General features: G+C 38.1%; 1 protein-coding gene across 17 annotated transcripts in view; it reads right to left on the minus strand.

Moving 5' to 3' along the window:
* Nucleotides 1–14,611, minus strand: part of LINGO2 (leucine rich repeat and Ig domain containing 2) — a 1,326,410-nt gene that overhangs the window by 861,749 nt on the left and 450,050 nt on the right. For all 17 annotated transcript variants that reach the window (XM_083185685.1, XM_083185722.1, XM_083185607.1 and 14 more), the window contains one exon: nucleotides 4,684–4,746. The gene's annotated coding sequence lies outside the window, so the exon portion shown is untranslated. The remainder of the gene's footprint in view (nucleotides 1–4,683; nucleotides 4,747–14,611) is intronic.

The raw sequence follows: 14,611 nt of genomic DNA on the forward strand, positions 1-14,611 counted from the left end.
ATTTTGTGATAAGTAAAGAGATATATGCTGGTGCAGTATGGTTAATAGCTTTATACGCAAATAGAAGTGTTTTATATTGAATACGGTAAGACACAGGCAACCAATGGAGGGACTGGTGGAGCGGATCAGCAGATGATGAGCGTCTTGCAAGGAAGATCAGCCTAGCAGCAGCATTTAAAATGGATTGCAGTGGGGAGAGTCTGTTCTTGGGAAGACCAGTTAGGAGACTATTGCAATAGTCAATGTGGGATATAATGAGTGAATGGGTATGAGATTTAGTAGTATCTTGTGTGAGATACGGTCAGTTTTTGGATATGTTTTTTAGAAGCATGTAACATGATTTGGATACAGATTGAATGTGAAGAATGTGAAGAATGGACAGTTCAGAGTCGAGTATGACCCCTAAGCAACGAGTTTGTGGGGTAGGGTAGATTGTTGCGTTGTCAACAGCGATGGAGATATCAGGATGGTAACTGTTCTTAGTTGGCGGGAATATAAGTAATTCCAATTAGGAAATATTGAGTTTGAGTTGGCAGGAAGACATCCAAGATGAGATGGCAGAGAGACATTCAGAGCCCAAAACCACTGTTGACAACTCTGGGGTTGATACATAGATTTGAGTATCTTCCACATATAAGTGATACTGAAATCCAAAAGAGCTGATTAGTTTGCCAAGAGAGGAAGTATAGATTGAGAAAAGCAGAGGACCTAAGACTGAGCCTTGCGCAATGACAAAGGACCTTATTCAGGTCCATTTGCAGGGCTGCGTTTTTTCGCACAGGGCCTATGTTTTTTGTTTGCGCAAGCGCATTTCTGCGCATGTGCTGGGTGAGTGCGGCCACAGTGAACAAACTGTTCGCTGGGTGCATGCATCCTTCCTTGCAGGCGGAGGGTGGTTGTGTGCAGCAGTCGGGTGGTCCATTAGCATACGGGAATGCCCAGCATTTCATGGGCATGAGAACTCTGGGTGTCCCATACTAATGGACCGATGATGTTGGGGCCGACAGCTGACATCACCGGATATCAGCTGCCTGCCCTCTTCCCTCAGAATGTGCATGCAGATCTAAGGTTGCTCAGAGCAACCTAAGTTATGCATACACGTCCCACATCATTTGATGGTTGGAGACCATCGAATGATATGGGTGTTCCCCGCAGGATGCGAATGGATGTTTATGTAAAACATCCATTCACATGCTGTGCGAATGTGCTTGCCATGCAAACAATGGGCCAGCGTACCACCATTTGCAAGGCGGGATCTGGTTGACTTGCAAGGATGCAAATTCCCATATTGTGGAGACGTACAGTATTTAAAAAATACACTTATCTGGGCTAGAAGCTGAGGCTGTTTGTCAAAGTAGAACTAGAGCAATGAGTGGGAAACTGTTTAGTGGCAATATTGCATTATAATCATTACATTATATGAGACTGAGAGATCTGCGGCAACTGCAAAGACAGATACATGGCAGCCTGATTGTCATATTCTGCCCCAATATGTAATTCCCAACCCCTCTCTCCAGTCTCTAGTACAGAAAAAATATCGTAACACCACAGGGTGGCAACATGCGGGTAAGGTGTGGCCTGTGAGTCATTAACTGTTCATGGCTGGTCTAATCTGTATAATAAGGAAAAGAAATACAGACCAGAGTTTAGTCTGTGACATTCAGTCGTATGCATACCCGCTGCCCATGTGTTGGGCTTTTAGCAGTTGGGATTCTGATGTCGGGGTAATGCCTGTCGGAATCCCGACTGCTGGTGAGTCCTCTGGCACCCGCCGACCACAACTGGCCCAAAAAACAGTTTTTATTTTGTCCAACTTTATAGCTGGCCAAGTTGTATGTTTTACATGGGCAAAACATCTGGGTCCCACTTTTTACTGCCACTCTTATTTGGAACGGAAAATATATGACTTTTCATGAACTCAGATGTTATTACATTGACCACCATTGCAAAATGTGCGACTTTTGTAAAATAAGCAAACATTTCACAAATTTGGACTAAATCTGGCTTAAATTACATCCCATATTTTTATGCAACAAGGCGTTGTGGTCTTTTGTATTATTATTATTATTATTATTATTATTATTATTATTATTATTATTATTATTATGATATACCCATGTAGAAAGCGGAATATCATCATAAGATGCTGAAACATCCCCAAAAAATCAATGGGATTTTTAGTGTGAATTTAACCGGAAGATCAGAGGAATTGTGATCAGAAATGATCTCTGTAAATGCAACATCTGTACTTTTTCATACAACGAAAAGGTCATATATGTACCTTGTATAGAAACATAAATCTTTCACAACAATTTAATTGATTTTACAGTTTATTACACCTTTTGGTAAACTTTATAAATGCTTGATTTTAGTAATACTTCACAAGAAACATCTCCAGGCTTTTGTGGTGTTGTTACTTCTGCCTACTCCTGATATGGCTTAAGGATATTTGGGTGAAAAGGAATTAATGTTTAACCCTTTACCAAAAAGGCCAAAAAAATGTTAAAGTAAACAACCAAAAGCCCTGCGTGTAGAAATTTTTACAGAGGATTACTAAAAAAATTAAGTGGATTTTCAGTACCACAGTATTTTCCTCAGATGATTGCCTGGGAGTGCTGTATGAAAAACTTCTGACCATTGGGAGATATGACCATTACTTTTGTCAGAAATGGATTCATAGTCTCAATAAATGCTCATTCGAGCTTATGCTTTTGGTGATTGAGCAAGTAAAAAAGGAATTACTGTCTATCAAACCCAAAAATCTCTGATTTTGAAATTAAACATCTATCAAATTTACCAGGTTATATGGAAACAGAAGGACTATTCAAATTGAGTAATCAAGCATCTACAGATGTAGCCACACTGCACCATGACTGATAATGCCCATTTGGCATAGCCAATCCCACCCACAATGAATAGTCACAATGCTACACCATCGCCACTCATTACATAAAATAATTACCATAAACATAGTTATTCCATTAGTGTTAGACTTCAGGCATGGTATATGGTTTAATACTCAAAGCAACTGTGCTTTTAAAGGTGAGGCAATTACCACACATAGGGAAATAGCATGTCTGTAGTCTAACACTAATGTGATAGTTACAGTATGTTTATGGTAATATATATATATATATATATATATATATATATATATATATATATATATATATATATATATATAACAACAAAATTCCTGGAATTTGCGCTATTAGTGGATGGTCGCCAATAACACTTTGCTGCCTACTAGCGGAGCTTCCTCTACCCAATACTACCACAATAGTGTTAGGCGCCCTCTGTTATGCTGATGGTTATTCCTGTCTTTCCTTATTTACAGATTTTTTTACAAGAACCATACATATATTCACATATAAAAAACTGTTTATTAAAACATATATTTCTTTAAAACAGGTTCTTCTTGTCATAGAAGTACAATCTTTGTTTTTACCGATGAAACCCAACGCGTTTCGTCTTTAACAAGACTTCATCAGGGGTAAAGACATTTATACAGTAATTTCTGTTTGAAAAAGGATGGTGACTATTATATGAGTATCTTCTCAGGATCTTCTTAATCTTACTGATTTTAGGATCGGACTTTATAATGAAATATTCATACAATAATATTACATATAATAATATATAACATAATAATATACAAAATACAATATTTTGTAGTTGATTCTGCTGGTGTGGTCTTCCTTTCCGTCAATTTATACCAATTAGAGATGTATATGTATATATATATAACTGATGATGTCTTTTCTTTCCGTCAAACTGGAACGATTAGAGGTGTGTATATATATACATATATGCGTGACCCTGTTTTTTGCCAAGTTTTTGGATCTCACTTATAGACCATTCATAGGATATTTCTTTGTGATTTCAATTTTTATATATGGAAGACCATAATAGCTCGATATATTCCGATAACAGTTAGTCTTAGTACTTTTCTAAGTGTCCTTAAAAGGACAGAATTACCATTTAGTATGACTATAAATCTGTGCCGGAATGGTTTGTAGTTCCTATATGTCCTTAAAAGGACAAAAATACCATTTGGTATGCCTATGGATCTGTATGGAATTACTGTAGCTTGCAGTTCCTGGTCTGATGATACTTGTGCTCTCCTCAGAGTCCAAAAGTGACTTGCCTTTTGTACATACAAATGTATGTACAACATAACCTAGTCTTGTTAATTGGGGAATATAATTGAAACGATATACAGTAGGTGGGTAGGGGGGAATTCAATTAGTCATGGAAATGAACTGTGGGCTTATATCCTCCATGCTATCCAATAAGCACTAAAGTGAGCCTGAAGTAGCACTTATCTGGAATTTTTTTAAATTGCTAAACAAGTGTGAAAAAAATTCCTAATAACTATGGAGTTATCGAGTGCTGTGACCCTCTTAACACACAAATCCGCAAACTTTTCTCTGATTCTGTGTGTTAACGCGGCGCCTGTTAACCCATGTTTATCCTCATTAACACATTTATTTAAGGGGATTTAAAGAGGGATAATTAAATAGTCACAGGCATTTAGGCCCAAGGTTAGCTAGATTTTTCACCACCAATAGATTCCCCCCTTAACCTATTGTGCAAGGTCTCACTTGTTATTAATTTTATTTATATGAATAAAGGAATGACCATATGCTAACTCAATGCTCCATAATTAGTTTATTTGCTTACCTGTCATGCACAATATTCAAAAAGTAGAGACACTGAACAAAGTTGATTCAGCTCCAGTGTGACCTGTATGAATAGAAATAAGGTTATAAGTAATGGTATACTTTAATAAAACTTTATATGGTTTATTTATTGTTATTATTTCCAATGGAGACTTTCTAATGCCACATCATGCTCCAATGTTTTCCCCCTAGTTTTCATACCTTTACAAACTCCTTATCTGCTATAACAACTGGAATATTGAAAAAATAAATAAAATAAAAAATATCTGAGATGTTATCATTTGGTGGCCAGAAACTAGGTAATGGATACATTTGACTGTATGAATTCTATAATTTATGGCAGGAAGCAACAATGAGGGCATTTAAGAAATATTGGGAGGTTATTCTGGTCAACATGCAAGGCTTCAAACTTTGCAGAGTTACATGTGGACTAAACGCTGCCTGCTGCTCGTAGGCCCGCCCTCCCTACCCCCTCGCACACCAGGTTGCCCGCACATCTGTGAATGGATGTTTTGGCAAAACATCCATTCGTAGCCTATGGAGTGACACCTACATCATTCGATGGTCAGCGACCATCAAATGATGTGGAAGGTACACGCATATCTAAGTTACTCTCAGGTCCCTTAGATATGCATGCACCCTCAACAGGAACAGGGCAGGCAGTTGACAACCAGTGATGTCAGCTGCCCGCCCCCACGTCACTCAGCAATTTGTATGGGAATGCCCAGCATTTTCATGGGAAAGCCCATGAAATACTGGGTGTTCCAATGGTCAAATCCTCTGACCCATTGCCCCCCCTCCCACGCCCCATGCTCGCAGTCTTGGGTGCATGTGCCGGCGCATGCACATACGCAGAAATGCGCATGTGCACAAACAAAACATCGGTCCTCTGTGCATGTGCGCGAAGGAAAAACACATGTATTGCCAGACAACAAAATAAGAGATTCTGATAATCATCTTTAGCACCTAACTTATTAGATAATTATCTCAAACATCTAACTAGGCATTAAAATATTTGAGGTTGATACCCTACTTAGTGGATTATGTTATAACGTATACAATGATAGACTAGACTGGAAAAGTTGAGATAGAAGTTTATTGTGCGAAGACGAGACACATTTAAGTCATTGTTAGATAAAATTTGATGTCCTGCACTACTCAGAATGTATAACGATCTATGTTTTGCATTATCTGTACTGTCTTTAATTCTTTAAAAAAAAAAACTTAAATAAAGAATACAGTATATAAAAAAAAAATATTTAAGGTCAGTTAACTATGTACAGTATAAACAACCATGCTATCTGTGCTGCACAGGACATAGTTGTTCATCTTACATGTTTGGAGCCTACATGTTAGGATTAAGAATAAAATATTATTACATTTGCCATACACTAATTGTTTTGTGAACTGGTATAGACCAAGAGTGGTAACCAATTAGCTGTGCTAATTTATAGCTGCTAATTCACCTATCCAAGCTATTTCCGCTAATTCAGCTATCCAATTAGGCCCCCTTCCATCAATTGTCAGTGATTTTTTTTCACCTACCTCAGTAAAGTGAAACCATTCCCCGATAAATATTATTACCCAACCACGGCCATGGATCCTATGTATTTTCAAGTGAAAAGTAATGTAGAACATTTTTATCCCGAAAAAGTAAGATATCAGGAAATAAATGGTGAAAATGTTAATAAAAATTGTGGGGTGGGGGGGGGGGGGGGCTAATTGGACAGCCCTTTTCTATTGATAAATGCAACAAATAATGAACCAATGTTATTACTACTAATGGAGTGGTAATAATATACAGTAACTACATTTGACAGAGCATGATATTGAAGACAGCAATGAGTTAGCATTTTAACAGCAAGGATCCTAAAAAAATTGGAGCCTTAAGGAAAAGTCCAACTTGATTGGCTTTAAAATAAACAGCAAACGACCCAAATGACTATTGTAGAAAACCAAATTGATGGAATCAAAACGTAAATGAGATGCCCGAGAAATTTCTGTCTTTCATGGGCTTGGGCTTGATCTCAAATTTTTAAAACATTTACACCCTTAAATGTCAATCAGAAGTTAAATCTTAAGTCATCCAATGTAAACTGGTTTATAATGTCTAAAATAATAAAAATACACTCCTAAAATATTTCTATGTACTTTTCTTATTATGCAAAAAAAAGTTACACTTTGTATTTAACTGGTTTGCATGATGCAGTCTCAGTTCTATTGTTTCCTTGATAATGCAGATGTTCATGAATAATCTTAATAAATTGCAAACACAAAAACAAACATTACAGTAATATTAAGTCATAGATGATAGATGATACATAAATTCATTCATACATTTACAAGATTAGTAACCCATGCTTCATTGGAAAGCTTTTTAAAGGAATCAGGTTTTTTTATGTAATCTGTAACGCGCACATTTCTGCAAAGCAAAATATGTTGACAAGGCTGTCTTTGTACAGGCAAGCATCAAATAACTGCATTTTCCATTAAATAGTTTTACATAGAAATTGTTTGCTATACAGAATACACAATTTGCTTAAATCTAAAATAATTTCATGTTTTCACCTAAATACCAAATATAAAAACTTTATTAGGGCACTATCGTATTAGAAGTCTCCCTTATCCGTATATTCCAAAAACTGAAATATTCCAAAAACCGTGGCTGCCATCGGAATCCTCTTTAGCTGTATCCCCAGTCCCAAGGATGTATTGCACGGGCGCAACGGTGATGATAACAGCACACTGCTGCAATGCACCTCTAGGACCGGAGATGCCACTGAAAAGGATTCTGAAGGTCACCGTGGATGCCAGGGGACAATGTGGATGTCAGGCGGACCGACGGAGGACCGCCCAAGGACCAGGTAAGTATAAAAAAATTCCAAAATCCGCAAAAAACCTCTTTTAACAAATGTGCAAAATAAATGTTTAAAATGGCGCTCACATTTGTTGTATAAATTCAAATAAAAAATGTTGTGTTAAAAAAGATTATATTTCCTATATAAGGTAAACATTGCAGGTCATTATGATGAATTAAAAGGTTTGCTTGCCATTTTTCTCACCAATTTTGACAAATTCACTTGGCACTTAAAGGGTTAACAAAGTTAACTTGTAACTTTAGAGGATATGTGAATTACCTTATTTTTAAAGAGCCCATCCTACAATATATGACACTGTTATTTAATTACTTTTACTTTGGAAAATTGTTCAAACTGTTTGAACTGACTAAATCTAATACTGTTACGAGAGATACTTTCAGAGGAAGACATACAGTACTGATATTATTTTCCATTTAGGAAATTAATTTTAATATGCAGTCCTCACATTATGACAAGTACACAATGTATTTGATCAAAGTGCTCTTCAACATACAAGCAACATTTGCTTGAGTCCTATTTATGTACAGTAAGTAGCACTTATGTTTACTTTTCTAATTAAGTAAACGTACTGTGATGTGCTGTTTATTCCAAAGAACAATAAAGGTTCCCGGTTTTCATGGAGAAATTATATTGTCACAATGTATCATGTATAAAAAGTAGTCTATAATTATCTTGCCCTAAAATGACTTGCATTTCGCAACAAATTTCCCCAAGTGTGTTGTTATAGCTGTAACCTGGAAGACTGGTTTGTGAATATATTTTAATCTGCCATCTACCAGGTGACACTCCAAGCCAACACCACACAGACAGGATCCTGATTAGAATCAAACTGCCAAATCTAGAATTTTAAAAATACAATAATAGCTGCTATTAACCAGGCCATAGCTGTAACTAGGGTTGTGTGGGAGGTGCTGTTGCCCAAGATGGAAAGCTGAGCAAGCATATTATTAGTGGATTTACTGGAATGGTGCACTACAGCCTAGAGAAGCACCTAAGAGGAGGCCAAAACCAAAAAAGAACACAGGGTTGCCCAACTCCTTGGAACTCTCCACCTTTATTATGTCACCGGTTTCATCATGAAATATCTCTGCTTATTGATACTCAAAGAGACTTATAATTGCACAGGTGCAGGACAGGGATACTATGTATAGACTCATAAATGATTAAGGAGGCATGCATGCCTTAATGTGAGTCTATCTCTCATTAGCTGTGCAATTTGAAATCACCAGCAGGTGAGAGGACGCAGGGTACTGGAGCATTACAAAAGCTTGTTTCATACCATCTGCTTTGCTTATATATAAGCGAATAACAATGCATGAAACTCCCTGCTGTTTTGTTTATTTCCATTACTAAAACTGCAACCTGGTATTCTAGACGTACTACTGTATGGATGAGTAATTAACCTCCGCTGTGCAGAAGCAAATTAATTCAAATCTTGTTATTTAACCAATGTGGTAAATTCCTGTTGTAATCCCACTCTTGGATATATTGCTGCACTGGAATAGATATTGAGCCTTTTTAGAAGAGGACATTCCTCTGAGATAAGCTACCAATATATACATATACAGTATATAGATATATAGATGTGAGGTGAGGAATAGGGTTTCAGCGACTAATATGTCATACGCCAAGAGGCTACATTGAATATAGGAAAAGTTTATTTTACAACATGCAAATAAAAGAGGGGTTTATATTATAAAACCTGTAAGGCTGTGATGGGTTACCATCTATACAATAGATAAAAAAGAAGAGACAATAAAAAATTCTTAAAATACAAAAAATTAAAATGAGTAAAAAATAGCTAGAGATAGCTTTTAGTGGAGGGGTTGCGTTTCGTCCGTGAGACTTTTTCAAGGGGTTGTGGTTTTTTTTGTAATGTTCCTGTAATTTCTCCTTAAAGTCCACAGAGTGTATGTCGCTTAGCAACAGCCACTCCTGTGAGAGGGATATGCAGAGGTGACACAATCCCGACTCCAGGAAGTGGGTATCTTTGGTGGCAGCAGGTGAGTAGTGATGTATTGAGATTGTCTTGTGGTGGGGGGTATTTAGATGAGTGTTGTTCTGTCTGTAATTTGGAATTTAAAATGGAGTAAATTCTGAAATGTTGCTCCACATAACTGTGTCTGTAACTTTCTTGGAAATCCGAGAGAGTGCCACTTTTCTCTCATCTACCCATTGCTATTCTAGTGTCTGCACCTCGGAAATTATACCAATTGGTTATTTGGCTGTGCTGATCCTCCCTGTGATGGTCAGTTAATCCTATGTAATAATAGACTGACACTGCTCCTCTCCTCTGTGGGGGAATTTAAGTATTTTGCACACCAACAGACACCAGATGCCTCTGAACAATTCAAATGTAGCTCTGTGCAGCTGTGGCATTACTGTTATGATGTATGATAATTTTGACTGGCTGGTAACTAATATGTGTATATAAAATAAATAAGAAGCGCACAAATGTATTTTGTGTGTATCTAGATACATCTGCATATCTATCTATCTATCTAGATTCTATGCTTTTGTTATGTATTTTGTCTGGTATATCTGTTGACTTTCAGAATATATTACTTTGACAGAGAGACACATTTTTAAATTGCAATAACCAAGTCCAGAAATAAAGGGTTATGGGTGTACTACACTGTCATTCTGCAGCTTTTCCTCAATAAGAGCTTATGAAATCATTCTGTAGATGCATTAAAAGTAAAGAACTAAAAATGGATCATCTATTTAGTATAATTACAAGACACATATATAGTACCTTTTAGGAGCCTTTGAAGGCAAAATTTCCACGGAAAGTTCGGAGAAATGACCTGACTGAGTAATGTGAGCAGCAGATAAGTGAGAGGGAATGAAATAAATCAGTGCTTTCTTTCAGATATTACCCATCTTCATTTGTCTCTTTTTGTATCTTCTTCCTAGGTCAAGAGCACTAACATCCTTTTTCTCCACATAAGAATGACAAGCCTTGGATTGAAATGAGCACAACATACACTGGCTTAAAAGCTTTTTTAGTCTAAGAAAAATGTTAAATCAATCAATCCAAGATACTTAGAAGCTGCACAAAACTCAGTGTTAATGCCATATGTTCCTTCTCCGATATTTCCTAAGCATCTAGAAAAATTTATGATTTTAACTTTATAAATATGAATACACCATACAACAAATGAAATGCTACTTTCTGATTATATACACATTATTTGGACAGCTGTTATCACTTTGCCATTGCACAATGCGAGGAATTTACTAAGATTGAATGGGTGCGAATGCACGCATTCCTACCCGATCTTAATTTGGGCTGGGAACCCAGCTTTGGCCAATTTACAACCAACAGAACTTGGCTGATGTGACATATTTATTTACTGAAAGCTCAACCGAATTGGGGTGTACAAATGAGTACACATCGGTAGAACTTGGCTGTATATGGCCATAGAGTTCTACCTGATCGGTAAATTTACTATCATTCAAACTACTGATTTTTACTGTTCCGCATGTTGTGATACATTTGTTTCATTGCAATGCTATATAAAGATACATTAAAATTATAATTTTGTTGTTTATTCTTTTGTGAAATCAGCAGAAAAATACAAATAGACAATATACCACATTTTCCATCTTTATTTTGCTGAAGCATGAATGGATTAGTCAGAACCGTGCATGTTTCTATATGTAAAAGTTAGAAATAATAAATAAAAAAAAACTGCCTGGGATCCCCCCACCCCCCCATGAGTATAACCAGCCCTGGGCTTTGTGAGTAGGTGCTGGTTACAGAAATGCAGGGAAACAAAAAACTGGGAACCCCCTGTATTTCTAAAACCAGTATCGAGCTCTTGGACTTGTAGTCCCACTATAGAACAATACCCAAAAACACACACACGAATAAAGTATAACTTTATTACACACAACACCCATACATTCTTTTATTAACTTTCTTGACACTTATTTTCAGTTCACTTGTTATATTCCCCACTCTGCACCCATTCACTCTGTCCCCCCTTCTCTGAATGTCCATCACTGCCTCCATTCACTGTATGTCCCAAAGCCTGACCCTCCATTCACTGTATGTCCCAAAGCCTGACCCTCCTTCACTGTATGTCCCCCAATCTGCCCCCATTCACTGTATGACTCTCATTCACTGTATGACTCCCATTCACTATGTCCCATAGCCTGTCCCCCCTTCTCTGAATGTCCATCACTGCCTCCATTCACTGTATGTCCCCCAGCCTGAACCTCCTTCACTCTATGTCCCTTACTCTGCCCCCATTGACTGCATGTCCCCCTGCCTGCCCCCTCCCTTCTCTGTATGTTTCCCAGCATGAGCCAGAGGATGGAAAGGCAAAGCAGGAACTGCAAGGACAGGAGATGCTTGGGCTCCCGCTGCTGCCCTCCTCCACTCTGCATGTTAAGGGAGCAAGCTTCCCCCTTGCTGCTCCCTCTCCCCACACACTGCTGTCACTATTATTGCGGAGGAGGGTGATATACAATTGCAGCTGCAGGGGTTGGATACATACTCACCCAAAAGACGCCAAACATATCTCACTGTGGCGGCCGGCACCTCCTCGCTGCTGCAGACAGCAATGTAGAGGCATGCTCGCCGGGGCCCCACCTTTAGTGCTGTGTGTCCCACATCTGATGCTCCACCCGCTTCTGGCTGGAGGCTGCGGGCCACTTGAAGTGACAGCATGGGCAGCAATTGGCCCACGGGCCGGACTTTGGACATGCCTGATGTAGGTAATCCAGGGGTTAAAAAAACAAAAAACTGCAAAAAAATGATCCAAATAGACTAAGCAGCTCCTCTCCAAGAAACTCCATTTTTGTCCGATAGCTTTTTTTGCACCCCTGTATTTCTGGAACCAGCACCAGTTAAAGAGCCGGGACTGGTTATACTTGGGAACATATGCCTTATTTTTTCATTTTAATTATTGTTTCACATTTTTTACATTATCTGGCTGATCCATGCGATGCTTCAGGGTTGGCCGCATTAGGCTTCCTTAAAACACGGCAGCCAACCATGAATGCCTTCTTCATCAGAAAATATGAACTACCTAGTAAATAAGTCAATTTCTCATGCAAATTTTACCCAATGTGTAGTCCTATGGGGTAGAGGCAATCCTGCCCACATTTTCTGCTAAAATATCTATTACCTTATATTACTGCTTATATTTTTATAATATGTTCAATATCGTGAAAAGCAGAAAAAAAACATTTTAGCATTATTTATTTTATTTCTAGAAGGTGATTTTTGGTGATATTGCATTTTTCTCCCTTCATACTTAACCAAAATCGATAAATGAGGTACCATTTTAAAGATTAAGTTCTCCGCTTCTGACACATTGTATTGCTTGTTGCCAAATCAAAGTTAAAATTAATTTAGGCGCAGTAAACTCCCGATGCCCAGGATCCTCTCAGTGTATGAAAAACATGGCAGATCCACTCACTAATAAGAAGACTGGTACAGTACATTACCGCCAGTGCTACCAGACTTTGTCCCCCCACCTGACAGAGCATGCTCAGCTACTTAGAGCTCCTGCAGTTCAGCCTCACTGCAGGATGCGCCCACATGACATATGGCCACAGTCGGAGGCCGTCTGCTGATACTGCATCCCATCCGGCAGCAGAGCCTCAGAGCTCTGTAAGCTGCAGCAGGATGAGCGCATGCGGACCTCAGTACAAGCTGGAGAACCGGCCATGCGCCACATCTCTGCTAGAAAAGCCGCAGCTGGGATCTAAGAGTCGGGTCATACAAAGGCAGTGGGAAGAAAGGCTGCTTGTTTTTTTGGTTGGGTTTGATTTGTTTTATCAACATCCATAATTACAACATTCATCATGTCAACATAGTTATAATGTTAACATACAGCATGATGACATATTTAGCATGCCAACATTGATCACGTTGACAATGATGAACTGTCAACATGCTTAGGACATTGGTTCTAATGGTGAGTATGCTAACTTCTATCCTTAACCCTAATTTTTCCATACCCCTTTCCCTAAGATTACATCCAAACCCTAAAGCTCCCACCACAGCCTAACCTTAATATTTTCATTCTGCAGATATAATTTCAGATAAAACAGTCAGACTAAATCCAGTAGCAATGTATGCAGTCACCATATTTACATTTGAACAATGTCAACATCATAACTACTCATTCTGTTGTCAACATTATTAGTATCAACATTTTGAATGTTGACATGTTGACAGCATCTGTTCCTGGAAGGTAAGATGTTGTTTATTTCTTTCAAATAAGGAGATGGTGTGCAGATTCTATTTGCTAATCCTAGATGCAGAAAATGTGCTCAATTTACAGTAAAACAGTCATACACAATAGATTTTAAAAAATATATAAAATATCAGATAAATATAGCACCAGGGTACACCTGTTTTAACAAATAATATAAATCTTGGAAGAGTACTGAAGGCAATATTTGGAAAGGAAAACATCTAAAATGTATATTGAGGACATAATTTTCTAGCCTAATGGGTTCCCATCTATGCATTAGTAAGGTACTGTGCATTTCATCTTTCAAGATGTACCTTTTTTTCTTCCCTAGCCTTTTGGCTTGGGTCTATTTATTTTAACTTTGTACACGTGTCATCACTTTTTTAAACTTCATTACACCGCTTTGTGTTTTATGGGGGAAGCATCAGCCAACCCTGGGGAGAAAGGGGCATTGTCGAGCAGTGATACGGAGGGAAGTCTGAAGACCCTTGCCCTCTAAGAGGCCTTGTATCCGTAGGGAATGGTGTTCCTCTAAGATTTGGCAATGAGGGAACTTAAGACCCTCAATAGGCCTTTTGGCAATGATGGGTTGGGGAGTAACTGGGCCCTTCTCCTTTTACAGAGGGTCCAAAGTTCGATGCCCCAGCATGGATTTTAATTGTTCACTGTGTGTTAAAGCCATGCACCTTGGGCTTCAAAAATAAAAGAAAATTGGGTTCTTAGATCAAGAAGATCCATAAGTTTGTCATGATTTACAGAATAAAGAAAGAGGACCCACCAACTAAACAGCGAACATTTCAATGATTGCTCATTTTCATCAGGGCAATGAAAATGA

The sequence above is a fragment of the Crinia signifera genome, chromosome 1 (genome assembly GCF_055691185.1).
Source record: "Crinia signifera chromosome 1, ASM5569118v1, whole genome shotgun sequence".
Lineage (NCBI taxonomy): Eukaryota > Metazoa > Chordata > Amphibia > Anura > Myobatrachidae > Crinia > Crinia signifera.